Consider the following 17121-nt stretch of genomic DNA (forward strand, 5'->3'; position numbering starts at 1 on the left):
GTTCTTAAGTCCTTTAAATAGACCGGCTCTCTTTTCTACTTCTGCTTGGCTACGGTCGGATACAAACTGGGTCTTGAGTGTTTTTACTCAGCAATCTTTAGCAGAAAGTGGGATGATATTAAGGCAGAATTACTGAATAACAACACATTGTTCATGTGTAACAATACACAGAGTGCACGCCTTCACTTACTCAGCTGCACGTCGGTTGTTTGCGACTGCAAGTGGACCTGCACAGCTCAGCATGTGAGAGCCTCGTCCTACCAGTGGCTGTATTAAGGAGTTAACAGATGTGACAGGTGATGGAGTCACCATTTAGAGGCAGGTAGTGGTGAGCACAGTGGCAAACATTCATCCCATCATTCGCTCCATATGACAGCAGTTACCAAGCTTTTGCCTGCTGAAGCATGAAACCAGCAGGAATCTGGGTTAAAGGATAATACCAGCAGTACTGAGTTTTTGTCCTCCTTTTGCTCCAGTGGCCGGTGATGACTGTTGAACTACAGATGACAGCTATATTGCCTCAACTGAAACTTTGAAAGGAACTTAGAATTTTGCAGCCACTCTGGAAATCACATCTGTGCTTAGAAATACCACGTGTTGCTTCCTCATTTGGAAACTGAATCATCATCATCCTCAAAGCATGACTTAGTAACTAGTAGGAGGGATGGTTTTGTGCCACAGCATATGTACTGCATTTCAGAATTCATTTGTCATGTCTTAATATAGGATACATTCAGGGGGAAGGCTGCAGTTACTTTATTTTAACAAGTTATTGTAACTTTTTTTAATCAGTCCCTGCAGTAACAAAATTTATTTTGTATCGTTGGCTTACATATTATGTTTACTATAAACTAAATGTACCTTCTAATGGCCCGTTGGGCTTTTCAATCCGGTCCGCAAAATAATTTTGTCAATATTAGAATTGACGAAATTACAGTAAAGACCACATTCATTTGGTCTTCCCTACAGTACCCGACGTTTCTGTTGACCCCACGAGATGGCGCGCTCCAGACACAAGTGACCTTTGTTGCTTATTTTCTCTTCTTCTGTGCAGCTGCGTTGAGCCCTGCTGTAACAATGTGTGGATCAAAGAAAAATCGACAGTGAATGTCGAGTGTTTAGAAAGGACTGGACTACTAAATATTTTTTCGCTGAAGTCCGTTCAAAGGCTGTATGTCTTATTTGCAATGAAATCGTTGCGGTTTTTAAAGAATACAATATCAGCCGGCACTTTTCCACGAAGCATGCTAACTACGCTAGCAACCAGTCAGCGCAAGAACGGACAGCTACGGTCAGAGGCTGGCAGCCAGTTTACACACTCAGCAAAGTACGTTTTTTCTGCAAACTACGATTCAAGAGTCAAGCACGAAGGCAAGTTATTTGCTAGCATTCAAAATAGCAAAGGCTAGCAAGCCTTTCTCTGAAGGGGAGCTTTTGAAAGAATGCATGGTAGAGACAGCAGGTCTCCTGTTACTTGCCGTGTGAACTAATGGACGAAGACTTAGCCAGCTCACTGAACGAAAAAGTGGAGTCCTTCAAGCTGTATTCATTAGCACTGGACGAAAGTAATGACATAAAAGACACTGCTCAGCTTATAATTTTTATTAGAGGGATTAATGAACATTTTGAGACAATGGTGGAATTTGTGACCATGGAATCCATGAAGGGGAAACATGTGGAGACGACTGTAGGAGAGGATGTCTGGGATCATCCAGAGGATGAAGATGCCTTGGTGTAAACTTGCCAATGTCACCACGGATGGATCTCCAAACTCGACAGGAAAAAACGTCGGGCTGCTGAAAAGAATCCGGGATAAGGTGAAGGAGGAAAACCCTGAGCTGGATGTGATTTTCCTACACTGCATAATCCATCAGGAAGCGCTCTGTAAGTCTGTTTTGCATCTTGATCATATCATTTCCTTTTGAGCCAGATTATATAGAATGTGACATATTTAGCATTTGCACATTTATTCTATTAGACCTCAAAATATTCATAATCATTTCTTTTGAGTATGTGGTGACACTTTTTGCAGTATTGTCATATTTTTGGTTTGCATCATCAGCTATGCAATATATAAAAGCTGCTGTGAATTCATGAAGTTGCATGTTAACTAAGGCCTTTGCAATCAGAAATGACAGTGGAAGTGTCGCGGATCAAGTATTCAAGTATCTAACAAAATTTTGAATGATCATCAAGTGTTGGACAAAAATAATTACATGTAAATATAATTACAAAACCAGTTTAACTGTTTAAATTAACTTTTAGTTTAGATTTATTGGCTTCTGGCAACCATAGCAGGCACACTCTTGTGTGGGCACTTGGGAAATACTCGGTCTAACAGGTGTATATATATAACAGTATCATCTACATACATGGAAAAAACTGTTTTATCACACAGTGAATGTTCACATTAAGTTGTTCATTAAGGTTTCATACCACATTCGTGAAGATTCCAGGTCAACTGTCAATGCAACTGTACCTTCTTGAATAAAAAAATATTGTGTATACAATGAGTAGAGAGTCTTAAAAATTAGATATTAAATAGAACCCAAATGATACTGGATTCATAGGCCGGTACCAATTTCAAGGAGTAAAGCATTCTGATATCATTGTATCAACCTGTGTTGTTTATATACAGTATAGTAGAGTTATCCTGAAAACTAACAATAAGGATGCCATTGTTTATAAACTCTCCAGCTGTGTATTTCACAAACTGTTTAGAAACTTACCGTGAACGCTGCGAAGCTGTGATACCTACTCTACTACAGACAGTAAAGTGATTAAACTGTCTCTGCTGCACAATGTGAGGACATGTTTCCAAATTACCCCAAGCATTTTTTTCTGTATTATGTACTGCAAAAGAATGCGTCCCGTCCCCCCCCCCCCCATGTATGTAGGTCCATTATATACCGATACCAATGTATCTGTGATCAGCCTATATTGGCAGATAATATCCGCTGTGCCAGCCTGTGCAAACATCCAAACTGGTTACCTCAGACTGACTAAAAGGATAAACGACAGAAACAACTTTGTCACTGCTGACTAGGCTTGTCACGATACCAGAAATTTACCAATACCACTTAAATTCTACGATACTCGATACCACGGTAAAAATAAAAAAATCCCCTGTAGTTCTACGTGCTAAGCTAACTTGACATCAGACACACTGTACTGTGTTTTCTTTTCATCCCTTCTTGTAGTGACCACACACTTGGGACACTCTCTGCCATTTCTTCTGTGGACTCTCTCCTTTCTGTCCTTCTCTTTTCTCTTCCTTCATGATTTTACATGCCACGCAGCAGCGGAGGTAGCAGGCGCGTTGTGCCACAGAAATGACCGTCCGTGTCAAACACCGTGAGCTGTATAGTAGTTCAGATATATATTTTAGATATATTTATATATTAAACGAGGCTTCGAGGCACACAATTTGCCCCGAGGATATTTTGTAATCGAATTATTCAGATTATCCGAGGAATCTTTTCAGCCCTAAATGTCACAAAACTATTATGCGGGACAAACAAGGCTGGACACGCTTGTTACTTTGCCATGCAGCTCATTTACTATGGGCTGGGCTCATCTAATCATTGTAACGTAATTAGATATGAGCAACAATGATAACACGTGAATTCAAATGCACTCATCTTGAATTCTGTGTACAAGTCTGGATGCTTGTCTTTTAAATGTTTCGCCAAGTTGGACGTGTTGCTCCCCTTCGCCGTGCTGCGGTGACGGCATTTTTTGCAGACAGGTTTTTCAGGATCAATAACCAATCCGTCCTCGTCAGCCTCAAATCCAAAATACTTCCAGACGCGACTTCTGGCGTTTTTTTTTTTTTTTTTTCAGCTAATTGAGGGGCAGCTGCTGTTGTCGAGCCAGGGGCGTGTGCCTCCGCCATGCTGCATGTAGTTGATCTCTTTGCAGCGTAGTCAGTCATGTGATCAGCACTGTGTGAGGGTTGCCAGATAATCGCTCATTTACAGCCAAAAAACAACGCTAAAGAAGCGGCCAGATCTGACTCCTCGGTACCTACGGTACTTTGGCTAGTCTAGAAAAGTCAGTACCGTCACATTTTCTGAATCTTAGTACTGACTTGGTACCGAAGTATCGGTTCTCGTGACAAGCCTACTGCTGACAAGTATTTTACTTTACCAGTGAAACCGTAGTTCAGGAAAAATACCTTCTTCTGCTTTCCACTTCTAATCTTCCCACACAGGTAAAGTAGAATTCAACAGGAAGTTGTTAGGAAATCAATGATGAAATAATGGACTTTGTGACGGCAAACTACCTAGTAAGCAGACTTTAAAGTGTACACTGTTAATGAATTATCTGTTTTGATTAGGTTCTTCATTTCACAAACCGTGCTGTACTTGCAGATCGTGGACAGTTGCATCATGGCCTCCTCTCTGGTTAAACATTGAACTCAAACTTTCTGCAAGAGGAAGGGAATTGTTTATCCCTTCAAAACTAAGTTATCAGTCATTATGAGTAAAATGGTCTTGCTCAATACTTGGAAAATGGTTTGCTTCTGGATTTCCTCACGTCAGCGGAATGATTAGTTTGAATTGAGCCTCTCATCCCTCCTCACTCCTAACATCTCTTATTAAATCCATTAGAATAAAGATATTAGTTATGTAACATGCTCTCCATGTATTGTCCTCGCTGCTTCAAGCGAAGGCTACGGTCATCCATCTTATTATGAAGCTGAAATATCTCCTCTATCATATCAATACTACTTCTAATTATTTCTCATCATCCTTTTTGTCATTTGGAAAAGGTTACCTTATGTCAAACCTTTCCCTCTTTGGAGGCTATTATGTAATTTGTCTATTAGCACAGGAAGGGGAGCACTGTGAAGTACTGACCTGAAACCTGAGTGCACACTAATTAATTTTCTTTTCTGATTGTCTGCCATTCCCATCACCCTAATCAGCATTTCATTCACTGCGCTCAACATAACACGGCTGCAGAAACTTCAAATCTGCCTCAAAAGTCAGCGTTTGCCGTCCGTGGTTTTGACACACAAGACACAGTTATTAATGCACATCCATCTGGCGCTGCTATTGACAGGCATACTCCCTGACTGACCAGATGCATGTCCAGGTGGCCTGATAAACAAAGCATATCAGAGACGCTAACAGCACAGTGTTTGGATAGTTGTGGGATGAGAAGAGGGCACAGAGCTGACTGGCTCTCTGTAGCTGAGGACTAGCCAATGATGGAGCTGCTTTGCCCTCACGCTGTTAGAAAAGGTTGGACCCCCTGATGGTGCCCCAGAATGCTTGTACAGTATTGCGTGTGGCTGCGATACTTCATTGTGTAAGCTTTTCCTCTCAGCAGAAACATGTTTGCTTTTGCTGGTATGAAACACTTTGTACAGAATCCTGGGCCGAACACAAGCACGTTCAGCGATTTCCAAATTGTGTCACTAATGACCAGATTTTTCCTCTGTTGTTGTTGGATTGTAGTCACCCGTGAAAAATCTCTCGCTGTTATTTTCTGCTTGCGTGCACCTAAAATCTTTTGCAAAGTGGTGCACGACGCGATAGTGAGTTTCACAGAGATTGTCCACGATCATTATGAACGAATAAACTAAATAACATGGAGGTGCTGCTTTGTGAAAGTTTTTGAAAGAACGCCAGGTTTGCCACCAGCACACGACCGAATCCGTGAACTTGAAAGACACTCAGACCTATTCACACTAACAGAAGAGAGAACAAGAACATGTAACAAATTTACCATGACTAATGCCTCTGTGAGTAATCCAACATGCTGTCAATCATTACTCACACAGAGAACACTGTCTTTGCCCTCATTGGTCCACATGCGTCCATGCTGTGTACGCTTCTTCAAAGCACAGTCCCGTGACTCCCATTCTGAAGCAAGAGAACTGGGCCAAGCTCTGTGTGTGTGTGTGTGTATGAGGGGAAGAAAGACAGTGATTATATGAACTGGGGATGTTCTTGCCGTAGGGATCACGGCCACACACACCCAGTCAACTCACTTTCATGTGTCCCTGCTCAAGGATGGTAAACAGGGCTGAGAGCACGAGCTATAGCTGCGTTACACTCGACTCTGTTTTGACACCAGAATGCCTGGATGGTGATGCAATGAGAGGAGGCTTTGATCCAGTCACAGGTGGCAGCATCTGCCCTGTTGTACACTCCATCGCTGTTGTCATAGTTGGAAATTTGCAGCATCTTTCTGCCATTATCAGATCAGTTTATACCATCTAAGTGTATTTTTGTCTTGCAGTTGCCATCTTCTATCTCTTTCTTTCTGTGTTTTCTTGTTATTTTACTGATGCATTTTTTAAATATGACTCCTAAAAACCCCTTTAACAGGAAAAATGTGTCCCACATCTACCAAATTATGACATTTCTGAGTGAGCTAAGTTGTCCCGACTGAGTCATGAAGTGCCGTAATATTCCTAAAAATGAAAAGGAAATGAAAGTCACAGATTGAAGAGCACATTTCTCATTAGTCTCTTCGTTTTCTGTTGTGACGTAGATGTTTTAGTTTCTTCTGACCTTGTTTCTGATGGCACAAAGATTAGTTTTTTTTGTCGTAATGCTGAATATTGTTGAAGTTCTTGTGTTTTTTCATTTACTTCCTGATTTGAAAATCTGTTATTTAGCAGATTTTGAGCTCAAACATTGGCAGATATGATTTAAAATCTTGTTAGTAGAGGCCTGACAGCTATAGAGACTTTTAGTTTGCAGTAATCATTCAAATTATTTCTTCATTAATTCACACTAAGGTGGGAAATGCACTTTCTGCACCTTTTATTACACTTGTAGACACATTTTCAGGTCTTGCAACAAGATAATGAAAATGAAAATTGATGTACTGGCACATAATTTTTTCTTCTAAAGATCACAGGGAAAGAACACCCTGATACAGCTGCTGTATGTGCATTTGTGTGTGTATGTGTGTGTTCATGTGCATGGGTGGGAGCTGTGGTAGTGGATGTGCCCAAGCAGCAGCAGAGGCCTGAGAAGGGAAGGATAGAACAGAGCCCCAGTTACTGAGTAACCCAGAGCAGCAGTCCTGTACTCACCTTTCCCCTAATAGCCCTTCACCTTTCAAACCACGTGAAGCGAGCCTGTATGCTGACTCCCCATAGTGTGCACTCACACACACACACACACACACACACACACACACACACACACACACACACACACACACACACACACACACACACACACACACACACACACACACACACACACACTCTCTAAGAAAGCTTAGCCAGTCAGCGAATCACAGTAGCAAACACAAGAGCATTAAGTAGAAATTTCCCTTGACACTAGAACGACAAAATAGCTTAAAGGTTGACTGTGTTCATTTTACTGTCTCATAACATAGACAGAGCAGAATACGCTGTATGTGTGAGGGTTGAACTTGGCTCTTGGTCTGTACTAATGACTCATCACTTACCACACTGTGCTGACGTTTCTGGGTTTTTAAAACTCGTGTTTGCACATTTCGGGGTGCAGATGACTCCAAGCTGTCAGGCGCTATTCTGCCACGTGTGGTCGAGTGTCACTTCACCTGTGGTGTACGTGGAGCTACAGAAAGCAAAAATATGAATGCAGTATGCAAATGGTCTTCTTCTTGTCTGACTTTAAGAATCCCATTTCTGTTGTTGGTATTCAGCCAATTGTGTGCAAAAAGTTCTTGAGCTGATCAGTTGGTGACAAATCCTTGACGGTAGTCCACGCCTTAGTCAGGTGTGGCTCTAAAGGACAATGATCAGATACCGTGATCGGTACAAGACAGTCCTTTGACCAGTCACAGTAAAAGACCTCCTTAAGATGCCACATGATGCCACAGATGACAAGAAAAAGACTAGAATGTGTTTTTGGCATGCTGGATGTCAGTTAGATCCATCGTCAGAGACTTGATTTTCCACAACTGCGCCTTTTGTCATCTAAGGAATCATTTCAAACGGCTCTGGATTGACGTGCCTGACAGCTTGATCCTGTCGCCAAGCCCTTCAGGAAGAGCGGGACAACATTCAAAAAGCCAGAACCTCATTAACTCTCTGCGTCATACATGTGTGACTCGTCTCTGACTTCTGGTGTCTTTATCTGGGTATTATCATTTCCAGTATATTACATACATGTTTGTTTTAAGATGCTCATTCCATTGCAGAGGCGTCATGTGTTAGAACAACAAACACTTGTCCGCTTTGTTACGGATGAAACACGATAAAATATTCCATGCTCCCTTTATTTTTGTTCTATTTCTGCACAATCGAAAGCATGATGAGTTGCATCTGTAGGTGCTTACATGTAGAGGCACATCTTTTCAACTTTCACCTGACAGCTTGTTATGAATGAGCACAATCCTAAACTGTCACAGCTCTGAATGTTAGCAAGCCTGACAGAGCAGGAGTACAACTGCATTATCATATTTCTTCTTCATTCATTCTTCGCCTTGTAGTATATTTTCTGACTCTTTTATTTCAAGAATTTAACCTACTTTTTTTGCTGTTGCAAGTACTTAGTCACTGGTAAAGTATTCCGAAAGGCTTATCTGGATTCTTGAAGCATAAACTGCAGTTGAATGTGGCTGGCTGGAGAGATGTGTGGGAATGTGTGTCAGCAGAAAGCCACTCCTTCCCATTGTAGCAGCTGAATGAGTAAGATGTCGATGGAAAATATGAGTCACTCAACCTACAACTCACAACAATAATATTTAGCATGAGTAGGGAACTCGACGCAGTCTGCAGAAGGTAGATTGGTGATTAGTGGCTTTGTACGCAGACTGGGAGTGGCTGTGACAAAACTGCAGGCCTGACATCATTAATCCATCCCAGCCCACACACTCTCCACGCCAGACTGGTAAGGGAGGTACCGGCTGAGCGACGGGCTGCTAAATCAGTCCGGGGTGAGCAGCAGAACCAGAGAGATCCAGATCAGCCACACTGAAACTTTCTACCCTCGCATGGGTGTGACGGGGAGCTTTTCTGGTGATGCCGTGTTTTGGAAAAAGAGGAGGTGCTGCCTTCTGCAAAGTCATTATGTGCAGTCTTTGTAGTTATTGAATGATAAAAAGCAATACAGTAGAAGTACGGCAATTAGATTTCCCCAAAATCAAACATTTGGTCGGTCTCGTGCTGTTTGTGCAATATTGGATAAACCAGCTGTGCTTTTTTTTTAGCAATATGATGGAAAGGAGAAGTTTTGATGACCAACTTTTTAGTGACTCGTGACTGCATCAGTGGACTCCCTATTATAAAAGAAAAAAACTGGAGCACAGTCAGTTTGTGAAAGCACCATACTTCTGTTTGTAGTATTGTGGGCATTATGAAGTCCTTTAAATGGGAATCATCACAAAATAACTTTTAGAAATGAAAGATGGTGGCTTGGACTACTATATATTATACACTGTATGACACTATTAAACAATTCTCATTTGTTTTGTGACATTTTACTGCAGTTCAGTCAGGGGAGACACGAGCTGGCCTGAATACAGAAGCTTGCTTTGTTTGAAAGACTTTGATGTGTATCCCACTGAATAGCTGAATGTATAGGATAAATGCTATAAATAGCAACCAATTGAAGATCCTTCCGGGGAGCCACAGAGCGGTCTGAACACTGGTGGTCGAGGGGTGAAGCTGCAATGAAACACAGACTGTAATGATAGAGGAGAGACAAAGCAGGTAAACTGTATTAAATGTTGTTGAACGTTCAACTGAGGTGATGGGAAACTGCACAATTGAGAGATTGGTACTTACATCGTGAAGAGGATCTAAGTGTTTGATTTGTTTTTTGAGTAAAGTCAAGAAAAAATGAACGTGAGTTTAAAAAAACAACAAGGTGAAATGCACTTTAAAAAGCTAAAAAAAATCTGAATTTATACTGACCAAGCAACAGGCCTTTAAATTTCAAAGGAGGAAGACCATTTCCATTAGAGCAGCTGCAGGATTTTCCCCCAGTCAGTAATACTGATAAACAACAGACAAATGATCAGTTTATACGTAATGAACCTCGCATGCATGACAGTCAGCTGTAGCGCTGATTCAGCTGATCTTCTCTCATTGCAAGATCATTAATAATTATCCACGTAACACGGCACAAAATTCCTTATTATCCCAAATAATTGGCACAACTCAAATCTCGTGAGGAGAAGCAAAATTAGTCTCGGGTGCAGTTTAGAAAAGAGCAGAATAAGTGAGTCTCACTCCTTGTTTTTTTTTCCTTGTTAATCTAAACCTCGTAGTGTTTCTTTTTTTTGGAAAAAATAAAATAATTGGTCTATTTTTCACAGCCTCTCTGTGAGGTACACACGCGAAGATTGAGTAATCATTCAAATTTACAAATCTGCCTGTGAATCACAGCTACATTGAGGTTGCAGCTCAAGTTCGTTGTGTTGACTCAGAAAGTGAATCACGGCACCTGCAGAGGGCCCAGATCATGCGAGCAGCTGTCCCAACAAGCCGGGCGCCGGGGCCGGGGCCAGATCGGGCCCTGTTTTTACGAAGGAGGCGGGGGGGGAGCCGGGTGGAGGGGGGTCACTTTCAAATCATGGAAGCAGATCAAATCCATGCAGAGAAAACAAGCTTTGGTATTTAACCTGAGTGCACAGAAGCAAAGAAAGGGTGTTATTATCAAATGACTGGCCCGGTGGGTAAACTCTCCAGCCATTTCCTCCCATTCATACTCCGAAAGGTCTTGACTTTCTCTTAAGTGACATCTTGGCTCCGACATATGAAATTCTCCAGATTGATCAAGAACTAGGAAGTTGTGTTTGACCTGAAGTAGGAAATCACAGTAGGAAGTTAGATAAAATTCAAGAATGGAGGATCAAACCTTCACAAAACCGCTTTTCCACTCGTCTCGCTGCGAGATTTATGAGGATTTGTGCTGTTTTTGCCTTTGTCTGGGTTCAGCATCTGTAAAGGCAACATGCTAAATTCTCCCAAACATCTGTTTTCAAAGGCCTTCGTTTCATTGCAGTTACCTGTTATGTTCGACTATTCCTTCTTAACAGGAACACTGTGTTACGCTTATCCTGCTGAGACGTAGCAAAAATGCAGTATTTATGACATTGTGAGTCCAGAAGTTAGTTTCTAATTATGCTTTTTTTTTTCTCTTTGTGCGAGATGAAAGAAAAAGTTGTTTTGAAGGTATAAATTATGGTTGTCGTGGAAACAGTGTGTGATTTTAGCTTGGCGCTCTCATACGTGGGTGGCCCAAACATGTGAGTCAGCGAAATAGACCACTCACATTGCATCTGCTGTCACGATATGAGAGATTGTGAACTCTATGTATTTTTTTAAAATTATTATTCCCTGAAGAGAGGCCATATGGTCGAGCCTCTTTTCAGCTGGTGAAACCCTTAAACTCGGTTGTCTGGTTCGGTTTTGTCAGGTTCAGCTCAAAATGAACACCCAAGTCAAAAGAAACACAAGCATTTTGCAAATAGAAAGAACAGTAGGTTTGGATTGCAGTCTTTACAAGTCCCTCATAGCATTTGTTTCGTCTGTACAGTCTGATGATTTAACTCTGTTGAAGAAGGTGAGCATGAGAGTTCCATAAATGCCTGATTTCAACAAGTAAGGCCACTTCAGTCCTGATGAAGAGACAGAGTTGAAGATTTTTCTCTTCACTGTGAACGGCAGGGTGCGACTCAACAGCAGGAAGCATCTTTACTTGATGAAACTCTTTTTTTTATATATCAGTCATTACGTCGGTGGAGCTGTTTCTAGCACAGCAGCGTTGTACTTTTCACCTTTTCATTTGATGTCGTTTCTGTTTTCCTGCCTCTTTGTTGGCAGCAGTCGTGGCATTATGCTTTGGTGCTGTAATCTGCCCCATTCTGGCGAACACGTCTCTTGAACAAAATGTTACGAGTTTCTTCAAATTTGAGACACATGACCACTTAAGCTCGAGGACGAACTGATTCGATTTTGGTTGCCAAAAGTTACGCTCACTTTGGACTCACAAAACACATTTCTGGTCAAGATTTTTTACGCTAATTATGACAAAATTCCACACAAATGACCCCAGCTGATCGAGGCAGACGGCTGCCCTCCCTGAGCCTAGTTCTGACTGATGGTTTGTTTTTTTAATGAAGGGGAGATTTTTAAGTTGCTTCCAACTGCTCAAAAGCAGCTCTGAATTATTTCTTTTTCTTTTTTAAAAGTGTGTACATAACTTCTACATAATTAATATTTAATTGAAAAAAATGTAAAATGATGAAATGGTGATGTATTATATCCAATAACGCCAAAACTCAAAAGGGGAAGTGAATGTAAAGTGGAACGTGACTGGTTGGTGGAAGCAAAAAACAGAAGGTGATGATTCCAGTTGGGTTCATATGAGTATATTCATAGTATAGTATATTTGTATACTAATTAATTGATTCTTTTAACCACCAACCAGTCATACAAGCTTGTCCAGTGAGAGCATATTTCACTATCTTGTCAGGACAGAAGTTCATTCAGGTGTAAAATGTGAAAACCATAGTAACTATAGCAAAAAAATATAACCCTTTAAGACAGTTTTACATACCTTGGGTCTCTTATGGCACTTAAATTACACAAAGCCCCTAAAATCAGATTACTTTAGTGTAATATGAACACTAATATACACATTCACACATTTTTTTAATATATGAAATTCTTAGTCTTTTTTTACAGATGTATTGTTGAAATTCATTCATTTTCCTCAGTGTAGACTGCAATATCTGATGCTTTACTATCTTATCTGGCCCTTTGCCCACTGTGATGTCTCATAGAGTGACTCAAAAAGTGTGTTTTTTATAGCTGGAGTATTTTGAATTCTAGACAAACGAAAACCTTCATAGAATCCATTAGTTTTTAGAAATCATGGGATGTCTTTCCTTTTCCTCCAGCTGCCGCTATAGCTTTTGAAGACTTCCCAAATTAAAAGTCAATCCAGGGTAATCCACTTGTGCATCTATTTGCATTAAGGTAAAGGCAACTGAGGTTAACTATGTCCCCTTTATATACATAAATAAGAGTTCCTCAACTTTTCTTGGAATAACTAATTCAATGTATTTCGACTGTCGTGCCTTTCAGAACAGATGTCAGATGTTCCTGCTTCTGTTCTGCTTTTAAATGATCTGATTCATTCATTCAACGTTCTTGCGACAATAAGCCGGAAAGACACACTTTCTATACCACTGTGTCTGAGTGGTGAGTGCTTTATTGAATAAAAAGAATAAATTACACTTGGTATGTGGGTCAATGACTCTTGTTGCAAAGTTCGGATTTGAACTCAAGAGCAAGAAAGTGGGCTTTAATGTGGTGAGCATTGCTAGCAAAAATCCCATTCCTCATTTGAACATAAAATACTATCCAGCTTCGAATCTGCATCAGAAGAAATCCCTTGATTGAAAGAATGTGAAGGAAATAAAACCATGTTGGAAGGCCTATTATCCTCTAGTCAGTGACAATGCAGGGGCACTAATGAGCTCAGGGAGTCAGAAAGGCAGCTGTGGCCGTCCACCTGCTCCCTGGTGCTGGCGCCCATGGGAGCAGGTTTGGATCACACTTTGCCTGAAGCTCCTCGAGCCCCTGGAGACGTCAGGCCTCGGAGAGCCTTGTTCAGACTTGCCGGCTTCCAGTCGAACTGACTCCAACCCGACAGGTCAGGCCTGTTTTCCTGTACATAGCTTGGAGCCTTGCGTGGGATAATTAGCGAACTTTCAAGGATGAGTATAACATTGGATTAACTGTAACACCTGAGCCACCACTATGCATTATGTGAGCTTGTGTAGGTAGCTTGGCTACGTGTGAAATCGATCTTAGGTTGGTTACCGCAGCCTAATCTCACTACTTTTAAATTTGATTGTCAAGTAAATACAGTAAAAAAACAAAAAACAAACTTGAAACCATCATGAGTTTATCACTTATTAGTCAGCAATCAAGTGTCTCTTACAGCATCTCCATAATTATTGGAACCCCTGGTTAAGATCTGTTCTTTAGCTTCTAATACAGTATTTTTTTCTAAATAATATAGGACCACAATGGAAAAAAGAGGAAAATCCAACCTTTAATTCAAGTGCATTTATTCAGTAGGGAAAAAAATCACACACTAAGAAATAATTCTTTTACATCAAATCATGTGTGCCACAATTATTAGCACCCCTGATGTTAATACTTTGTACAACCCCCTTTTCCCAACAAAACAACACCTAATCTGCTCCTTTAATACATTTTTCAGCAATTTTCAGTGCGAGTTTGCTTCTGCAATATTTTCAACTCATCTAAACCAGGAGTGCCAATAATTATAGAGGGCACTGTATTTATTTACTTCTTGGTTACTATCTATATATTTTTTTATTTAAATGCAGTGATATTGTTTAGTAGACTTTCTTATCCTATTTAAGTAAATGCGACCCTCTGAAGCGTCACCGAAACAGGAGAACTGTTCTTCCCACGCTTTCAGATTCCACCTGATGCTGCCAACTGTCTTGTATTGCAGCTCCTTGGGACGCTGAGGCCTTTGGGGACTAATAATGTCTGTCATGCAAACTCTAATGGCCCCACAAATCCAAAAGGTGCGAGGCATTAACTGAACAGTCCTGGCAGATTCTTGCTCAACTCGGGCGGCTGCGCTACGCCGGGCCTGTGGGCATCAGCTGGAAAAACAAGCCGAGACCGATAACAGATCAAGCCCACATTCCTTCCTGGACTGCGCTGAGGGACAAAGCAGACCACCAATTCTCACACACCACAGTGATAGCTGTGAGCCTGAGAGTGAGGTGTGAGGCCTGCCCGGGTTGGCGGCGCCTCACAGAACTCCGGTTGCTTTGATTCGTATCTCATGTCACGGCCAGGTTGCACGCGGCCGTGTGAATGCCCCCGCAAAGCGAAGAAAACAAAAACATACTGTACATCTCGCTGACTTTATTCGGTGTCAGTTTTTAGGCAAGTCTGTTTTTAATAATCTGAGGAATGGTTTGCACTGTGAGGTCCAGGTGCTGACAGACCTCCCTCCACGCTGAGCAGGCTAACTGGGTCCATGCTGTGCAGGCCTGGCTGGGCCCGGCTGGACGGCTGAGTACAGGTTGCCCAGCAGGCTGTGTTGTCTCAGCCTTCAGCCAGGGATGATAGATGGATCTGGAAATGCTCCCAGAGAGGGGGTGAACACGTGTGGCAAGCCGTGGCAGGTGGTGAGCGCTGACTTGACAGCAATTAAATGTACAAATCTTTGATTAATCCCAAAGGAAGGCGGTCATTAGCAACAGTGAATCGGCTCACACACATGCACAGCCTCTTTCTCACAGAACGAACACACACAGGGACACATTTTTCTCCCAGAGTAACACTAAAATACGAGCGGGTCTCATACAGCGCTCATATAATTCATCTGTATGTTTATACTTCCTAATTTTGTAACTACAGTTTGACACGTATATCTACAGATACTAAGAATGTAGTTGCTTTTGCATGACTCCGCCTTTCACTCTGGCAAGACTAATGGAGCGAAAAATGAATTTAGGAAAAGCATTTTGTAATCAGACCTTATTGTGACATGATCATGTTGAGGAGATTTGCATGAATATCTCCACTGATGGAAACTGCCAGAGGCGGTACAGAGCAAGACTGAAGCGCTAATGGATGAGACGTGAAGCAGGATTTCTAACAGGTGGACTATTGGATGCTGAGGTGGATGGGGTGGAGGAGGGGTGCATCAATCTCACACTGAAATGACAGTTTACAGAAGCAGAAACAGCAGTGAGATCATAGGCCCGCAGAAGTTGAGTACACTGTAAAAAATAAAAGACAAAAAAAGCAAAAGTAATGCAAAAAAATTTGGGAGCTAATTAATTCTAAATAAAAAAAATCATTAAAAAAATATTTCAGTTAGCTAATAGCATGTTCACAGTTAAAAATAAATGAATAAATAAAACTTCCTAATAAAAAACAGGACATTATCTGTACTGTAGTGATTTACATATAGTTTTTAAAAAAAAACAACACACACAAAAAAAATCAAGACATCGTCTATAAATTACTGGTGTACCAACAGTGAAATATGGTAATTTTCCTGATATTTAATGGTAAATCAGTGATAAATAAAAATGTACATTTTCTGTTTTTCAGTGGTATATACACTAAGTAGTCAACTGAAATGGTTTTCCAACTGTCGTGAAGGAATTCCAAGAGATGCTCAGCCCTTGTTGGCCCTTTTGCCTTCGCTCTGCAGTCCGTCTCATCAGAAAAACCCTTAAATGAAAAGGTGTGTCCAAACTTTTGACTGGCAGTGTATATACAGTACAAAAACTACAATACCTGGGCTTTGTCCTGTAATTTGAAAAAATGGTAATGGTTCATCTATTGAAAATAAAAAAGGACAGTGCTTGTCAATGCTAAACCCACAGTTTATTAACTCGTATATCTTTGAAATTTCCATAAAAATACTACCTAAAGTAAAGTAAAATCAAAACAAGTAAATATTTTATTTGTTCCACATTTGCTAATTGATTGCTTTATTTCTTCAAATTACAAACAAGCATAAAGACATGACAGCAATCACACCAACTGATAATAAAGCAAATAGACAATGGAAATGAACAGAAATACACCTGTTAACCCCATAGAATGGACAATTTCTGTTGAAACATACAGTCATACAACTGTTCAAGTATTTAGCTTCTCTCCAAACTTTTGTAGACCTTCAACCAGGGTCAGCAGAGTTAAACAGGGAACAAATGTGATCCTAAAGCCATACATGGTTTTATTGGGGTGAAACCTGATGTGAAGTCTTTTATCTATTGTCTATTAAATCATAAAAGCATAATGTCTACACAGGGGTTCATGGTGTCAACATTAGACCACTAAATAGTTGTAAAATTTAATGGACATTAACAAAAGGACAATCTGGATGATATCTGAACTTAACTTCAAAGTTCAGATCTGTTTGATTGCTTCTGTGGCTTTCTACAGCCGCATCCTTCAATCTCAACAATTAATGCAGTGATTAATATTTTGTCCTGACTGATGATAGCATAACAACAAAACCCAGGCTGTAAAAGAAAGTAAAGGGAGGCAAGGAGCAAAGCTCATACTGGTTCTGTCCCTGCTACTTATAATAAAAGGTTTTAAATGAATGTATTTCATTTGTTCATCAGCATTTT

This window comes from Acanthochromis polyacanthus, chromosome 13 (assembly GCF_021347895.1).
Source record: "Acanthochromis polyacanthus isolate Apoly-LR-REF ecotype Palm Island chromosome 13, KAUST_Apoly_ChrSc, whole genome shotgun sequence".
Classification (NCBI taxonomy): domain Eukaryota; kingdom Metazoa; phylum Chordata; class Actinopteri; family Pomacentridae; genus Acanthochromis; species Acanthochromis polyacanthus.